Source organism: Falco biarmicus, chromosome 11 (genome assembly GCF_023638135.1).
Source record: "Falco biarmicus isolate bFalBia1 chromosome 11, bFalBia1.pri, whole genome shotgun sequence".
Taxonomy (NCBI): domain Eukaryota; kingdom Metazoa; phylum Chordata; class Aves; order Falconiformes; family Falconidae; genus Falco; species Falco biarmicus.
This window is the reverse complement of record NC_079298.1, coordinates 19,989,959-20,005,148: the sequence shown is the minus strand read 5'-3', so window position 1 is coordinate 20,005,148 and position 15,190 is coordinate 19,989,959. Positions and strand designations below refer to the sequence as shown.

The window sequence follows — 15,190 nt, the reverse complement described above, 5'->3', positions numbered from 1 at the left end:
AGATACCAATGGCTTAATGCCTTAGCCACAAGGCTAAGCAGTATCCAATCACTGAGTCCTGTGACGTTTAAAATATCCAGATTGTGTCTGTAAATGTTTTCCCTTTTGAAAATGTAAACTTTCAGCATTAATGCTGCCATTACGAGAATGCTGCTGGCATTGTTCCTATGGTAGAAGATAACTACTGGACTCGTTCCTGACATGTAACATTTCTTTCCTTCAGGGAGGTGGGTAGATGAGCACCCAGAGCTTTACCGCTGAACTATGGGAATCGGGTAAGTTCTCCTGTTGCTTTTATTGGAATTGTGTGGCTTCCAAAATATGTAAGGAGTTGATGCAGAAAGCGTCTGTGTAGTTCACATTACTAGAAAAATTTGGGTTTTTTACTTTGCACTGAGCTTGTTCCTGTTCTTTTACATAGTGTGCCTGGTAAACAGTTTGATTTTTTATTACCTTTTAGGCTTTTCAGATGACCTACATGGAGCTTTTTATTTTTGTTTCTACTGACTAAGGTGTTTCCTCAAGTTATTTCCTGCTTTGTCGTTCTGTAAAAGCACACAAAATTCACCCTAGCTTGGAGGACTATCACAGGTGCTATGAACCACCTAAGACTTTGTAATAAAATGTATTTCCCAGATAGAGACTAAAAAAATCTTTTGGGGGCCTTGGTGTATCTTACTTCTACCTGGATGGAGAGTCAATGCTCTGGACTTAGCCTGTAACAAAGTGAAGAAAAGGAAAGAGTCACAATGTGACCCAGGGATCACTTCTTCCCCTCATCATACATGCATTTCCCACCTTTCTGTCCCAGCATTTTCACTGCCTCCTTCATCCTTTACGGTTCTTCCTCTGTAATGAAGATGGTCTTATGTGGTGCCCTGAAGGCATCATTTCCCCCTTAATGAAATGCCACACGTGCTTTTAGACACTGCAGGGGCGTAGGTTCTGAGCTTTGGTGGACTGCCAGCTCCACTTACTGTATGGAGGGGGGGGAAAAGCACAGGAGTACAATCCTTTTCAAGTCTTCTGTTCCCTACAGAATGTATTAACAAGTCTGAAAGCAGCTGTGCTTGCTCCAGCTGTAAGGATGGTAGATCTAGAAAAATGTAACCAGCCTTCCCCGTGCCACGAGTTTCAGTCTAACTGCATGATTACCCATTCCTTCTCTAGCCTCCAGTAAGAAGGAAACTCAAACAACAAATCAGCAAATTGTGTAAAGTTATGGAATTAGAGAAAAATCAAAGAACTGTCAAATGGACTTTCATTACTCTTTATTTATAATAACATGCATAAAATTGCAAAGAATAAAGTAGAAAACCTGAAATCTCATGAAAGACATTTTGCACTGCATATATTGTTGAGTTAATGTGAAATACCTGTTTAAATTGACTCTTTCTGTAGTTTCCTTGTCATACATCTTAATGTCAGCAACATCTGCAATGGAATTGCAATGCGGATCAGTGCAGATTATCACCAGTTAATAAAGAGTCAAAAGCACGTTTTAGGTAGCACAATCTCTTCAGTTTATTTTTATGGATAATCTACACATATGTTTTCAATAAAGACTTACATTAAACACAAAAGTTATGTACAGCATGACATGTGAATGATTCTATTATTGGCATAGCATTTTCTTGGCTAAGATCAAATCCTACAGCTTGGTCTCCTCTTCTGATCTTAGCACCAAATACTCCTTTTTAGTTAACTGTGCTCTAAAGAATGATTTGAACTCTCATTTTGACATGGATCTCCTAAGAGAGGTACTCTTAACTTTATGTATATCCCGATAATCGAGAGGGAAAATATTAAATTATTGAATTCAGAGGATCATTCCTTAAACAATGATTCTCATGTAAAATGAGATGGTGGGAGAATCTTTCATCCTAACTGTCGTTTTAAGTCATGTCATAAAAAAGATCAAGATTTCAATAATTTAAACTGAAAGTATTTGGATGCACTGCTGACTCATTAGGTGTGAACTGTGGTTTTCAAAATGATCTCAAGGATGTCCAGAAATCACAACAGAAGAAAAGAAAATCCTATTCCCCAGCCCCAGAGGCAATTTTGAAAATATAATTCTAGTTATTAGTGGATCTTATTAACTGCACAAAACTTCTGCCTTATCTTTGTTACCACAAGAAATACATTTTCTGAGAGCACTGTTTCTGAAGATGATATTTATCCCTGATTGATTGCCTTTGAGATGGTGGCACTTTCCATTTTATGACAATACTATAAAGCCTTGAACAGTGAGCCTCAGAAGGGCTCTAGGGGTGAACAAACAGCTGTCTAGAACCCCAGGACCCACAGGGTGCAAACTGGATAAGTTAAACAGTGCTACAAATTATCTAGTGTTTGAATGGGGGAAAGATGGCATGCCTCCGTCTCTGCGAGCGTTCCCCAAAGGCCTACCAGCTTTGTTTAGTTCTGAATTGGGTCAGCATTTGCTGCCAGGCCAGCAGCCACCATGGATGACAGAAATGGGCTTAGCAGTTTAACATTTAGTTATAGCCAGCTTCAATTTTCTGAGTCTTGTGACCCCTTGGAGTGCTGCCACAGTAAGTGTAAACACTGCCGGTGAATATTGTAGAGTCAAACAACCCACTGGTTTCAAGGAAATGCATTTAGGATCAGAGTTTTTTGTAGTAATGTCCATGTTGTGAGCCCAAGCTACCTGACAATCAAAGTTTTAAACCGCTGTAACTTTCCCCTGGTATCCAGAGATTTGCTCTCCCACCTGTGTTTAGGGGCACTCAAAAGAATTGGCTGGGGTCTTCTGTGAAAGTGTCACATACATAGCAAACCTTTTTGTATTTGTAGTGGTAGCAGTACAGGATGACTGCAAGTACAGCATTTCTTCTTAGTAGTTTTATTATTAATTATTTTTAATTATAATTAGGTTTTAGTAATATAAGAATTAATAGGAAAATCAGTAATAGTTGCATCTTCAGTGGTATATATCTGTGGTTGCTGTTAATGTGGTGTGTGAACAAGTGATGTATTTGGTCTTAGAGTAGCACAATGTTACTGTGATTACAGATGCCTAAATGAGCGCTATGTGTGTATAGCGCATCCAGCTCCCGCATGAGTGGTAATACGTCAAGACATCACAATACAACGTCTTACTGATTTAATGGGCATTTTGCTGCATTCCATGCACCTAGAATAGGAAAGGAACCACCAGACATCATGTTTTTATTGTTTGCAAGTCTTTGTCTCTGCCAGGACACACAAGTTGTCAGAGCTCAGTGGACTTTTTGCGGGCAGAGTCTGAATGTTCCATTACTCAGACTGAAAGCCAGAGCAGCACTGCATAAGCATTGACAATATGGAGCAAAATGCACTTAGATTAAAAAATAAAAAGATCGGGAGGTTTTCTTGCATACAGTAAGCCTAAGCCCTTTCAGACATGAAAATAAGCAGATTTCTGAGGTTCTGAATGTACATCTTGATGCTAACTGTTTGAATTTACAAAATAAATAAACAGAATATCCCCAAACGAAGCCCTGCTTGAAGCACTGAACATGCCAGTGGCAAGTTCTGCTTCAGACTCCAAGAGATAAAGTACGTTAGCGTGTGTTGGTTAGTCTAATTTATTCAGTGTCATTGCCATATCACAACCTTCTGTTTGATTTTCTTATAAACTAATAATTTCCTGAATGAACTAATACTGCCACAGCCACTAGTACCTCTGCCTTGTAGAAGTTTTTTATTGTTGTGTATGCAACTAAATTGAAATATCTTTCACTTGAAATATTGACTTTAATATCTCATTTGAAAAATTCATGAAGCCTTTGATGTTAAATCCATACTCAATTTAGCCAAATGCCATTAGAATATGCAATACGCCTGAATACAGAGAGCATTATTGTCTGTGTTTCTGCAGAAGAATTACATTTTATGACTGTAACGTCAGGATCTTTTTTGGATTTGTTCATGAAGAAAAGAAAGGGAAAGGCAGCACATTAGAAGCAAAATGAAAAGTGGTATTGATTAGGCTCTCATTTACCCTCTCTTTGCTTCAGTGTCTAAATGCATGGAAATAAGGGTTGTGCCACAGCAAGTAACAATGCTCTGTAATGAATGGAGCAATCTTTAGAAAATTAGTGTAAACATGTATGATAGTGCACAGATGTTGCTCCTAGTAACTGTTGTACATTTATTTTACATCTCCATTTACATACATCTCTTTATTTCCTAATCGTATCATAATAGAAACATGACAATAGTTAATGATTTCATAAAACATGGAATGTAAAGCTGACAGAGAGGTAGAACATTAATTGAAACCTATAGCTATAGTACATTAGAATTACATCTCCTAAATGACTCATGATAAAAATTTCCCTCTTTTACAGAGAAAGACAAAGACAGGTAAAAAACTAGGCTTTCAGCAAATTAATTTTTTTCCCCAGTAAAACAGAGACTGGCAAATGTTGCGAAATCTCCTGAGTGCTAATAGAATGGTATTTGCCTTTAGTAATTTATGGGCACTTTTCCCCCAGCTATCGATCACATTTGAAAAAAGTAAACTGCATTAACATTTTAGGCAATAATGGCTCCAGAAAATGTTTGATTTTTATCACTACCAAAACTGAAGTCGTGATACTTGGTTCTTTAGCAGATGTGGGAGAGCCTGTAGCAACGTTTATGCAAGTGCCGAGGTCTAACTAAATGAACTGGATATAAACCAATGCTTTGAGCTTGTTATGTTATCTTAAAACATAAAAAGTAAGTTGATGGCACAAGTCAGGAGACTGCTGTGTAGCAGTGTAATGAGGTGTCCAGAGGACCTTGGGGTCTATGATGGTTAAAATCACCGTGATAAACCAAGTGAGGAGGAGGAAGGGAGAACTGCACTCTGCCACCATCTTCTGGCCACTCCTTGGGACATAAACTGCCTCTGCTTCACCTCCTGCGCGGTTTTCCAAGTCTCCTCTTGCCTCAACCCGGAGGACAATCGCAGCCATTTGAAGCAAGCACATACTGGAAAAATAACGTATTTTTAAAACTTTCCAAACGGCAACTGCATCTTAGCAAACTCATGCAGGTGTATATTAAAGTGGATAGTGCAAAGTGCCAGACTAAGGGAGCGGAAAGCTCTGTGAGTGAATCCAGAACATTAGTGCCTGGGATGTTCTGCTTGGAATTAGGGGAAAGTGTCGCTGTGGTCAGTGATGATGACCCTCATGAGGTCAGATAGTCCTGAATGCTCTAGAAACATTTGTTAGATGTGATGATGACTGGACTCAAATTCCTGCAGAATTTTTATATATTGTGGCAGGAAACAGCTTCATTTCAATAGTTAACACTTTTTTAACCTCAGGGTTAGTGTGACAGCAGTTCCCTGAATACGAACCCTTGGGGCTGCTTTTGGTGAAACTACATGGGTGCAGAGAGGCAGCTTGAAGAATTAAGTCTGACTGACCCCTTACTAAATTTTTTCTTGCTTTTGTTGATCTCCTTCCATGTAATTATTTGTTGCACTCATTAGGTATTTGGAGATTGCTTACACAACTTACAGCTTTATTTTTGGGAAGCAGTGTTGTAAGGTAGATTGACACTGAAAGTGAAATTAGAACTGAAGATTCAGACTTTAGATTAGGTTTCTGGTTTTACCATGGGTCTTCACCATTTGCAGAAATCTGTGATCTACAGAAGTGAGTTGAATGAAATCTCTTCTTATTTTATTAATTAGTGTTATTGTAGATCACAACACAGCACATAGATTGATATTTGATTCCTCTATAATTAATTGTGACAACAACGAACACGTGGAATTCATTTACAAGATGTGGACAAACTGAAACAGCTATCCTGATTCCTTTCATTGCTCAGGTTATTTCATACTTTTATCTCTGCAGAGCTGTAGAATTATATTGCTGTTTGGTCATATGTTAAATTAATTGTGACAAGTTAAAATAGATGTTAAAAACGAGTGTTCCTACAAATTAATTAACAGTTGATTAGTACAGTTTATATTTTTTCATAAGAAGTAGAATCACGTATATTATGAGTACAAACGAAGGTTGAGTATTTCCACATACTGCAAGAAATTTTGTGAGTTGAAGATCATGTAATGATCTGTATTATGTAGTGCTTGTGTTTTAAAAAAATGTGCGAACATTTCTTGGAGATCTTGTACCCTAGTGCTTTCTTTTCAGCTGAAAAAAAGAACTTCAGAACATTTATGCCTCAAAAGGAGATTATTTTTTATATATTTACATATTATTTATGCCAAATAATATGAAATACTCTGAAGTATATATTAGGATGCAGCATATAGTTTATATATACCACTGAATCTGATACTGGTGAATAAAAACTTATTAGTGAAATCCATTTGCCATGTCTGAAGACATTACAGTCAACAGTTTTACAGATCTCATTTTTTCAGATCTGAATTTTATTTCGGAAGCTTTGCAGTATGCTGACTAATGAAGAATTGTGGGAAAGAACACAAAAGTTGTATCAAAAAGAAAGAAACTTTCGCCTGCAATTTAGAAATATCACACAAATCAGCATGTGGCTGTACACCTGTGCATATCAAACATGAAAACACATGCTCCCTAAAACACATTTTCAGATCACTTACTCAACGGTCTTGAATTTCTGACTTTTAGTTTAAACCAGGTAAGATGAGGTAGCCGGTTCAGCCCATGTTATTAAAGAAATTGGTTCACCTATTTGATTTCATGTCATGGTAGTTCCAACCATTCATTTATTCAATAAACAGTTTGGTATGTTCTGAGAAATAATGAATATTGATTAAAAAATCAATCACTTATTAAGAAACAGTCTAAGGGAAATTGTTTATCCAATCAATTTTAATTTTTGATTTGTTATTTATATTTTCCAATTTAATCCACCCCTCCCTTAGGCTCCCAAACTACCAAGCAAATCAGGAGGAAGGGCAGAGAGACACTGGCAGCAACTGTGCAAAGAACACAAACCCTAATGCATTCATTTTAGATGAGGCTGGTTGAAATAGGCCATAGTAAAGGAGACTGTGATTGAAAACTGTGGATACATTACCTCATGCACCTTTGGCAATTGGACCGAAACTTTAAATTTTAATAGGATTTATTAGGCTCTCTGCTTCCTACCTATTACATCAGTCAACTCTGACGCTGTCAAAACACAATAGTTACAAAAATATTATGGGTTTCATCTGAGCTGGCAGCAATTCTGAGTGTGGAGGCTGAATGCACAAGGTGGTAAGAGAGACCTACACAAGAGCTCTGGAACATTTATCTGTCCTCTTGACATGAGACCTAGGCCATGAACAAAGCTGCTGAATATTGCTTTCTGCAAGTGATGGCACTAACCATCTGATCTGTGTTTTGTCTGAACATGTGCAATAAGTCTAGTTTCATTGTGCATTACAGTAATAAAGAAGGCTGCCTTGATACTTACAGGCAATAGATAAATACTTCTGCATCCCCAGTGACTAGTTTACTCTCTTTGGGATTTTCACACGCAAGTTGGAAAAAAATTGTGTTATGTCTGTCTCTGGATTTGCCTGAAGTTATGAATCTTCTTTCTCCACCATTGTGTAATCAAATGTACTCTCCTTTTTGGTAAAGCAGACATGTGCTAATCTCTTTATATTTGGAGTTAGTATTAACTAGCTTTTCTCACCTGATGCTCTCCCATACCTAACATCATGTCAGAATGTTACTTTTCAAAAAATACGGAGTTACATGTGCAAAGCATGGGGGAGGTGTTTTAAGGATTTAAAGCCTCACTTCTGGACTCCTTTTTGGGACAAGCACAATACTATAATGAAGAAACTTCATGTATATACATCTCTCTGTTCTTTCACAGGAAAGGATGTGAAAACTCTACCTGCAATCTGTTGTGCTGCTTTTGTGGGCCTTGAGTTTATACATAAAAACTCACCCTCCTGTGAACAGCTGAAAAGTGAGAATGCTTGAGCAAGAACCAAATAGGCAGAGCGGAAGGCCAGGGCTATGCGGTCTGAGATCTACAAGGGAAGGAGGGCGTCTTTTGTGGAGGATAGCTTACAAAAGGAGGAGATACAGTCCTTGCATTGCCTTCAGCCTCTGTGGAAACCCAAGGCCCTGAGGTATGATTAACAGTGTTAAGTAATCGCGCAAAACCTTAACTTTTTTCAACAAAGCAAAAACTTTATTCAGACTAGTTTTGTTGTTAATCTTTCAAGTATGGAAAAGTAAAGGAAAAACTAATGTTGGTTGGTGGTTGTTTTTTTCTCTCCAGTAAACACACATCGTATAAGAGAGTTGAGAGTTCAAATTATGTGTAAAAGCAAAACTAACGTTGCCTGGCTTGTGTACTTTCCTTCTGCCTTTTAAAATTCTGTGGGAAGTTTTCACTGGTCATGTTTATGAGAGAGTACCTATGGAGAATTTTTATACTAAAGTTGGCTTTATCCATTACACTTCCTGGGATTCTGCTTGTTGATGACCTTCTCACTTTTCTATTAATTAATTTTTTCTTTTATCAGTTTTTAAGGCAGATGAGGTATGCCTTGCCTTTCATTTCCTTTTCCTCAGTTCACAAAATAACTTGAATCTGCTCTGTGATTGAACTAGGAAAAAACCCCCATGTTCTACAATGTCCTCTTTTTATGCTTAAATAATACAGATTGTAGCGTAAGAAATGATGAACAGGATGAAACTAAGTACAACATTTACATAAATGTTTAAAAATACTCAAAGATAGGAATACTTTGTTTTGCAACTCAAGGATGTACACAACAGGCTTCCCCTACGGCCTCTCATGGATCCAGTTCTATCTCTGACAATAGAGTAGCAGATACCATTTAAAATTTCTGGCTGACACCAATTGGGAAGTGTTTGCAAGGACTTGGGAGATTTGCTTTAGAATTCAAAAGATCTTTATAAATATTGGGGGAAAAGAAAAACAAGGTGTAATTCCAGGTTGCATGATCAGGACCCTCAGATTGAAAGTGAGGGAGAAAATTATTTCTTGAAGTGTGAGACCTGAAATGCAGTACTTTGCCTGGTTTTTTGGTCAAGATAAATGTGGGCTGATCAAAGATGTTTCCGTTATGAAACGGAACAAGCAAAACCCCTGGAAACTCATGGATTTACCTAGCTGAAAAAAGACTGAGGGGTGAATGCTATAAGCTCTAAATGCTTGCTGTGAATAGGATAATGACCAATTGTTCCCTATGTTCACTGGGAGCAGGGCAAGAAATAATTCTTTAATGTGATATTAAGTATAAGGAAAGAAGCAATCTGTCAAACAGTAATGCTAATTGGGGGATGGGAGCAGCTGTTTAAGGAGGCTATGTAATTGTCATAATATTTAAGAAACAGGTTATACAGAAATTTACGGATTATAGCTTGTTTATAGTAGACCTTGCTTCAAAGTACAGAGCCGCACTGATTGACCTACAGAGCTTCTTGTCCTCCCTTCCCTCATAGCATTCTTTGATTAGTTTAGCTGCTGATTACTTCTCCCAGATTAAGACTCTGAATAAGAAATGGTTAAACCATTTGGAGACTGTAAATTGCTACTACTACCCATCATTTTTCATTTAATTCATGTCATTGCATCCCTGTATTTAGGGCCAGGTTTACATGTCATTAATGGACAGATAGGAGTATCTGATAAGATATAAGGATACCTTGGTACAGAGCAAGTCAGACTCAGGTGTTTCTGTGAATTTATCCATAAGACTAAGTGCATGAAAGGTTGGATCCAAACTCTCAGCCATTATTCCATGAAACCTTTATCTCCTGTAGATATGATCACTATAGAAAAAACTAACCAATATTGATTCTGCCTAAATTTCCATCTGATGTCATCCCAAGGTAATCAGTAAATATTCAGGAAGAGTAAGACAATACTGAATTGCTTCATGACTCTGAAAAATTAACAGCATTCAGTGTAATACATTGAAAGCGACCATTCCTATGCACATGGCCTCACCTTTCCAAAGAACATATTTCTATAGGTCACTATGAAAGAAGATCGAGAGATGGACGTGCTGTAACCCTTTTTCCAAGTTTGTGAAAGATTTTGATTAACTTGGAGCAGCAGTAAGCTTTATTTAAAGATAAAGCCCAAACACTGTATATATTTGCCAGTTCAAGGGTAGTTAAATTTAATGACATTACATTGCCACAAAACAAATGTAACAGCCTGGAGAACTGTGTCCACTGTTTATTTTAAAGGAAGCCATGAGTTTCAATGGAAAGTCTTGTAGAAAATGCATGATGATTAATCTTCTAGGGCAACTGTCCTTTTGAAAAACCTACATATATTCATCTTTCTATCTCATGACTCTCCCAATACTTGTAGGACTTTTCCCACATGGGCTCCCAGGTGTAATGCAGAGTAGTCCTGTTGCAGCCACTCCTCAGTGTAAGCAGTGAGGCTTGTTGTGTTTACAGCATCAGGCTTAAAGTGTGGTGCAATTAACTGATGTAGTAATAATTTTAAGAAGTTATTTGTGTTAACATCTTCTTCATGAAAATATAAAGAGCTGGTAAGAAAGTACATTTGTTCTTAATGAAAAACCTTGATTCATTAGGGCTCTATATGTTAGTCTCTGTGTACCAAAGAAGTCTAGACCCCTTGAAGTGTGATATGACTGGTTATCATTGTGAATTGTTCTGTCATATTTTCTGCATTATTCTGATTTTCTCTGTATGAATGGAGTTGCATCCCTTTTTGCTTGACAGCAAAGACAAACATCAAGCTGTCCAGAAGATAGAGTGCCATTTTATTTCTGTGTTGAAATTGTTGATGGGATGGGCAAAACATCAGCAAACACTCAAGAAAAAAACCTCCTGACCCCCCAGTTATTCTTGCTGGCATCTTTAGATATTTTTTTATAATAATTTCCTTTTCAAGAAATATTGAGTCCTATGTGTCAGAACAAAAACAAAAAGAAAACACAACCTCAAATTTTATTTAATTGCTGTTTGGTCAGAACTTGAATTTTACCATAATCCTAATTTAAATTAAATTAGTGCTCAGAATGTTTGTTTTCCCCACTAGAATCCTTGAAATTCAAGCAAAACATACTATACTAGAATCATTATGTTAAAAAGGCTATTTATGATTGTTTTAAACCAAATGGTTTAAACCAGCTTTATTCCCAGGCTCACATTAAATAGCATGCACGCTGCTGCTGTGTAATTGTGGTAACACATTTTAGAACGTTCCTTATGTGTACAGAATGGAGAAAAATCATATTACCACATTATTCAACATGAAAAACTATTAAAGCCTCCAATTCAAATATGCCTTCTTGAAGCTATTGAATTAACACAGCTAGATTAAAATATAAATGCACTTGTTAAGTAATACTTTATTTTCAAACCCCATTTTCTCTTTATATTATTTATACAGTTGGTATGTTTGACCAGGAGAATTGATATATTGTCCTCAATAGGGTAAATATCCACTGTGATTGCTTCTTTAATTGCCAGAGCAATCTTTCGCCTTTCAAAGAAAGCAGTCAGTCAGTATTTAAGAAAGTCCGTTGCTGTCTCTCAAAGCACAGTGTTGTATCCAGAAGATGAGGCTGTCCTTCCTGTTTCTCTGTAAACTCACAGACCTGATACTTTGTGCTACAGTAACTTACTGCGAGAACAGTGTATTGCACCAACCTCTCCTTCTGTGCCTGTGCCCCTGTTAGAAAGGAGGCAGTCAGGCTTGCTCCCACCTAACACTGAGCTGTACACAATGTATTCTTTGGAGTTCATGGTTGAGTATCTTGATAACAAGATAAAAATACTGCATGGTGTTAAAAACATCAGAGATCAATTTACAGGGATGGAAAGTATAGTGTTTATTCACATTCCCAGGCACAAAACTGAGTATGTTCACTACACAGTTTGGGTGCTTAATAAGCCCAAGTCCTAGTGAATTCATTCTTGACAGTTATGAATGGTAGACTAGCTGCATTAAAGCAATGAGGGAGCTAACAGCAGGTTTGAAACTGGGTTTGAATAAATCATCAACCAAACATATAACGGCATTGTAACAGTAGGCCAAAACCTCTACAGCCATGTGATTGCTAGTTGCCAGGAGACCATGGATCTTGGGCATTCTGAAAATACTGAAATAATTTTAGCTGTCTCAAATTTATAGAATCTTTGGGAAAATCTAATACATTTAAATTTATTAAGATATAACTACTTTGTCAGGGTGCATATAAAGCTTTTAGAGAAAATATGGCTTTTAAACTAAAACAGTTTCTTTTGTACATTGATCTGCTTTCTTCTGTATGATTTATGATGTATTTAGAATATTTGCAAAATGTGATATAGTATTTAAAATCTTGACTGCAGTAATTCAATGCCTCTAATGAACACGTGTAAAATTATTGTTGTACTCTTAGGTGTGCATCTGCCATCCCTTCACTTACAGGGGTAACTTTATGCTTTAAAGTAGTCCAGTGGAGGTCAAATGCACTGCTTTCATGTTTAAATTTAATCACATTAACGAGCCTTTAAAAGCTGAGATCTGATATTCTCTTTGCAATTACCTTTCCTGCAAACAAACATGGTTAGTTTATGTCAGTGGTAGAAGTATTACATCAAATCCAAGGTTTTTTGTCCCCTTTTCTCAGGCAGAATTTTGCCAGGGGTGTGTGTGTATCTGTGCTATCCACGGCCGCAGTGTATAAGTGATAGACCTGATTTACAGTGGGATTTTTAGGCTGTGTTCTTATTTTTTGGAATGAAATGTTGAACTTAATTGAACTGAGTTAAACATATAGATGTTTATGTGTCTGATGTGTGGCCCCAGAGAGGAAGGAGTGAGAATGACTCCTTGTAGGCTGCTCATCTAGCTTGCAAGCCTTCTTCTGAAGAAGCAGCAACATGTGCTCATCACTAGCACTGGCTGCACAACTTGGCAGAAGTGGAGGAGACCTCAGAGACTGTTCAGAGCAGCTGAAAGATGGAGCTTTCTTTTTTTGATTTCTAATTCTGCCACAGATTTTCTATGGTATGACATTAGGCAGTTGCTTCATTTTCCTGGTAATGGGGAAGACTTATAAGAGTCAGGAGAAAGAATTGTTTGCTGGTAGTAAGGCTATTATATTTTATGATTATAAGTACAAAAGTAGTTGTTAACTTACATTAAAAGAAATAGCAGGAAAAAATCTGATGTCTCGTGAAGTGTAATTTCGTGGTGCATTTCAATTCTGACTTAAGTAGCTATAATGAATACACCAATTATATTCTTTTTGTAAACTGAATTAATACAGACATAAGAATTTCTTTCAACACAATATGTTTTTGCAAGAATTCAATCAATGGAGAGTTTCTTTTTTAGAAGAATTCCCTTTCTGTAAGACAGCAACATCATAAAATAGGCACTAGGCAAAGCTTGGGAGAGAGAAATGGAGTGAGTGAAACTAAGGGCATGTGAAGAACAGTCACTATCCAGCAACAGCAGCAAAACAGTTTCAATTTTCTGGATTATTAATTCAAATTCACACGCACATGCCAGTTAAAATTAAAGGCCTTTTTTTACTGCTCTAGTTTAAATTAAAGATTATATTCTGCTCCACAAGTCTGAATTAAATAGCTTATTTTGCACACCAAGCTCTCATTTTAAAGCTAATAAAGAAAAGACATAGCATGTACGTGCAAGCTTGAGACAGGAAGGGTCTAAATTACTACACCTGTTTCACTTGGGAGCTACTTTATTAGTGTTACAAAACTTGGCTTTCAATTTGGCAGTCAGAAGCACATTTAGAACAAGCATTTCTTTGTTTTGACAGAAAGGCTATGGTAAATGAATGACGTTTGAGCGAGGTGTGAAATGTGAAGGTACAAAATTAACTGGTAAGATAATTACTGTTCTAATTCTGCATAAACAAGCGTTTTGAAAATCATTAATAGTTCAGGGAAATAATGTTAGTGATTAAATAAGGTGGTTTGCATCACTGAGCACAACTAAGCTGCTTTAATTACATTTGAAAGCAAGGGAAAGCAGCTAATTAAAATTAGCACAGGGTTCCTGAATGACCAGCATTGCATTGTTGCCCTAACCTGTTTAATTGCTTGTTTATTAATAATATGTCTTTATTTTCCCCTCTTCTGCATTTAACAAAATTATTAAAGAAGCTAAAATGTGTAAAGAGAACCTGACTATGTATACTTATCAGAATATGCAATGCAGGTACATCCCAGGGAATACTTACAAGGCAAGCCAACATCATTCAAAAGTCGTAACTTTTCTTCATATTGATAATGTTTTCTTCCTGAGTCACATTCATATGTCAATCACGTCCATGGACAAGAAAAATAGTCTTTGGCATGACTGCTGAATCCCAGCATTTTGTAGCTGCTTTATTTTTAAAACTTCTTGAATATTAAATTGTTAGCTAAAATATAGGTAATAAATCTAAGAGTAATCAATAATGAATTATGGAAAACATGAGCAGAAATATCATCTAAATTAAAAGAAAGCTTTTAATGATGTCTCAGCCTTTTTTAACAAAGCTTGTGCTAGATTGACCATCTGCAATAGGTAGATTTGTTCTCAGAAAAAACTCGGTATTCCAAGGTTTCCAGCATGTTTGTCCATCAGTTAAGGAATATCTATATTAGACAACTAACTCTCTTCCTAGTCCCTCATGAGTTATTTTAAGTTTCACTTTATTAGCATAAACCTATAGGAAATACTTGGGAGGGGTGTTAATCTACACACTTTAAACAAATATACTCTATAATACAATGAAGGCAACTAAAAATAGAGCAAAATGCTAATTTATTTTTTCATATTTAGGTATAATCAAGTCAAGTTAAAGCAGACATGATGTTTTCCACATTGATTTAGTATTTATACTGTACCTCTGATGTGAAAGGCTCAGATGCATAATAATTTACATACATATACATTTTAAACAGTAAAAATTCATAAAAATATGAAGTTCTATAAGGAAAGGGAGCAGATCCCAAAGAAAGCAAACCATGGGAATTATGCTTATGGAACTGATAAGCAATTAAAACAAGAAGTTAATTTTAGCTTCATGAATAGTAGAGAATATTCATCAGACATTACATACGTTATTTTATAGGTGCATATTTTTATGAACAAAGACAACGATTCTGCTCTGTGTTATAGGATGGTAAACAAAGATCCACAGATTTCAATGGGAATTTTCTGCTTCCGTTCTACACACAGTATCTGATCAGCATGTTGATTATAA

The 15,190-nt window shown here is 36.6% G+C and overlaps 1 long non-coding RNA gene across 4 annotated transcripts in view; it reads left to right on the top strand.

The window, feature by feature from the left end:
* LOC130156777 (uncharacterized) overlaps positions 1-15,190 on the top strand; it is a 520,457-nt gene that overhangs the window by 166,086 nt on the left and 339,181 nt on the right. For all 4 annotated transcript variants that reach the window (XR_008824606.1, XR_008824605.1, XR_008824603.1 and 1 more), the window contains 2 exons: positions 224-275; positions 7,828-8,089. This is a non-coding gene — a long non-coding RNA (uncharacterized LOC130156777). The remainder of the gene's footprint in view (positions 1-223; positions 276-7,827; positions 8,090-15,190) is intronic.